Source organism: Ambystoma mexicanum, chromosome 14 (genome assembly GCF_040938575.1).
Source record: "Ambystoma mexicanum isolate Mex_15411 chromosome 14, UKY_AmexF1_1, whole genome shotgun sequence".
NCBI classification, from domain to species: Eukaryota; Metazoa; Chordata; class Amphibia; order Caudata; family Ambystomatidae; genus Ambystoma; species Ambystoma mexicanum.
The window spans coordinates 504,573,350-504,576,454 of NC_090940.1; the positions used below are offsets into that span (position 1 = coordinate 504,573,350).

Sequence of the window (3,105 nt, forward strand, 5' to 3'; positions counted from 1 at the left end):
AATTACACTCTTCAGCATTGAAAAATAAACAAACTTTCTATATTTTTCTTTCTTTTTTTTCTTCAAAAACTACAAATCCCAAACATGTAATCACTCTTCTGTAGTCCTTTTCACTTCCTGTCCTGTAGCACTCAGCTACATCCTGTCTGAAACTCCTCCTCTTATTTTCCTGCTCTTCAGCAAGATAAGTATTATCTCTACTGTGGAGCGCAGATTTATCTAATGGAGTTATATTTGGAATGCATTATGTGTTAGCTAACGCTCATTTGATAAGTAGTAGTGATGCATTTATGTAAAGCACGTGTTGGCGCGAGGCATATTGAGAAACGTTCGACGCTCGCCGAATGCACATTAGATCAGCAGCATGGCTGCAACACTTGCAAGCAGACTTCATGACTGCATCGCGGCATATTTCATTGAGAAAGCTGCAGCACACATTGAGCACCGAGTGAGACCCATGCTTGATTTGAAACACTCCTGGGGACACACTCGGGTGCGATCGTTGTAGCCGCCAAAAGAAGTAGGATGCAAGGCCCCCTCCCTTGGAAAGGAGGAGCCGCATTGTGTTGCCCATGCAACGCTTAGTGAAGCAGCCACTACAAGGAAGGTGCTTGTACACAAGCTGAGTGTTTGGTGTCTAGAACGCAGGCTGGAGCCAAGCATCAATCATTGACACAGTTCAGTTCGTAGCATGGACCAAAAAGCTCCCGCGCACGTTTGCCCTCGATACCAGGAGGGCTTTCATCAGACAGCAATCTCGACAATCTCGGGAGGATAGCTTAGGGGCAAAGTGCTCGCCTTGGAAGCAAGATGACACAGAGTAACACAGGTTCAATCCCCGGGTCTGCGCTTAGAAACCTCTAGGTATTAAGCGCATTATAAATAACCAATCATATCATATCATTATATAGGTCTCAAAAGGGGCACCCCACTTTTTTCATCACAACGCAGAGCACACAGGGCACACAGGAGAGTCGCCCATGATTGCTTGAGCCTGCAAAGCAGCACCAGTTCACAGGATTATACTCCATTTTTTGAGGTACTGTACGCAACCACATTTCCTCAATTGGCCCGGCCGTTTACCTTTGGCACAGCCATTTATTCTCACTTTCTGGTACCTTTTCGGGCAACTCTCCGTCCAAGTGCCCCCTTTTCATTGTCCTTTCTGCTCCACTGTGTTTCTCTCCAGTTGCAGAATCACGGGGCAGAACGCATCTGCGGACACAAACCCAATTAATGCACCAATCCTTTTAACTGATACCACATAGGACTCAGTGACTTCACAGCGACCGAAGTCGGATATACCTGTCCTTTTTGTTGAATACAGGACAACTTGCAGGTAATCTCACGGTTTATCTGCCCCGCCTCCAAAGTCAGGGAGGCCCATATGGCCATCTCCCTGACCCCATCTCCCTGCACCTGTCTGGATTTCACATTACATTGACACATTTCTTTTGTATATTTCCAGATACTAGCTACATGGTCTGGCGATACCGACTACCAGGATGCCTGGACTCTGGAGACTTCCCAGTGTCTTCATACAGGCACTACATGCACTTCCTGATGCATAAACAAACCACTACGTGCCACAGGTTCCTATTCTTTCCACCACCACCTTTGGTAAGTGACGTTCAGTTTAGCTTCTCAGTCACTTTTCCAGTCCACTCAGGCCCTCACCGGCTGCTGTCGCTCTCTCGCCCGCCCCCCCTGCTGTCCCATACCCGGTGGGGTTGATGGACCGAATGTGGGGAGGAGGGGCCCATGCGATTTGTGTCTGAAGGGGAACCCACACCATTATCTTTTGTTCTCCACGGGGGGGGACCCACGGGTAGTCTACCAGGGGATCCCCTAACGTTAGGAGACCTAGACATGGTTATGATGTGATTGGCAAACATGACCATATTTATTGGTTTGCATTTAGTCTATTGCACTTTGTCTACATTACATTGTTTTGTATAGACCATTCCCTTCATCATGTCCATTCCATTGTTCTCTTTCCTCTAACTCCTTTTCTTTTTTTACTAAATTTATCTTTTCCTCCTTCCTTTTGTCTTTTACAGGGTCTTGCTTTCACTGCCCTGATGAAGGCAGAGCAATCTCTTCAGCTATGAAGAGCATCTTTTTCATCCGCTTGATACCGCCGAAACGCATCACGTTTTAGAGGGGATTTGAGGTCCCTCATAGAATATCTGATCAAAATTGGACCTCTCACTCAATTGCAAAATTAGTTTTTTCAGTTAGTCAGGATTTTTTCTTCAGAAATTCTGTTGACTTCCTGGCTCCATTGTCCTTTTGATTTTTCCTTTCTTTCCCCCTCATGCGTTGCAGACCCCTACCCCAATGTATAATAATGTTTACATTGACTGTTCATAGGTACTCAATCTGACCACACATTATTGAAAAAAAGTATGTGTTACCTTTTTCAAGCTTTGTCCATTTTGATGTTATCACAGTGTGGGAAACATTACATTGATTTCTCATCATGTTTTAATGACCTTTTATCTTTCCTTTCTTAATTTTTCATTTTTGTTTTGTTTCATTGTACTTTGTTATTTCAATATATGTTTAGAAGGATTGTTTTAAGTATGTATAAACTGTGTCATTGATTGTATATGCCCCACCTTTTTGGGCGTTCACTATATGCACAACTCTTTAATATAAAGCCTTCTTTCAAATATTACACAATCTTGAATGATTCTTTTTGATATTTGGTTTGAGATATATACAAATTATATTTAGATGTAAGTACCCAAGAGGGTACATAGGATTGGACCAGAGGCAGGGCTTTAATTCATTTATACCTCCCTATAGGCCAATCTGCATACGTACCAGTACCTTGCGTTAATCACAGGATTATATCCACCTGATTGAGGCACACCATCTTACGTAAATAAAGCAGTGCCTTACTGCATGTGCGGTCAACAAGCCTGCTCTAGAACAGGGGTTCCAGTGGATGTGTGCATCAGCATGCTTGTCCAGGCACCAGCACATCAGCACCTGCGTTCATCCTTCGCAATATCAGAATCAGAAAGGAGTGAAGAAGATCAAACAGAGACCGACCTGGCGCATAGATTCAAACAGGTGCTAGGGGACTTCCTGGTGGAA

At 44.1% G+C, this 3,105-nt stretch overlaps 1 long non-coding RNA gene across 1 annotated transcript; it reads left to right on the forward strand.

Annotated features, from left to right (window-relative positions):
- The first annotated feature begins 241 nt into the window (after positions 1 to 241).
- Positions 242 to 2,631, forward strand: LOC138527317 (uncharacterized). The gene is made up of 4 exons (XR_011283889.1): positions 242 to 1,039; positions 1,190 to 1,339; positions 1,469 to 1,620; positions 2,061 to 2,631. It is a non-coding gene; the product is annotated as an uncharacterized lncRNA (long non-coding RNA).
- The last annotated feature ends 474 nt before the right edge of the window (positions 2,632 to 3,105 follow it).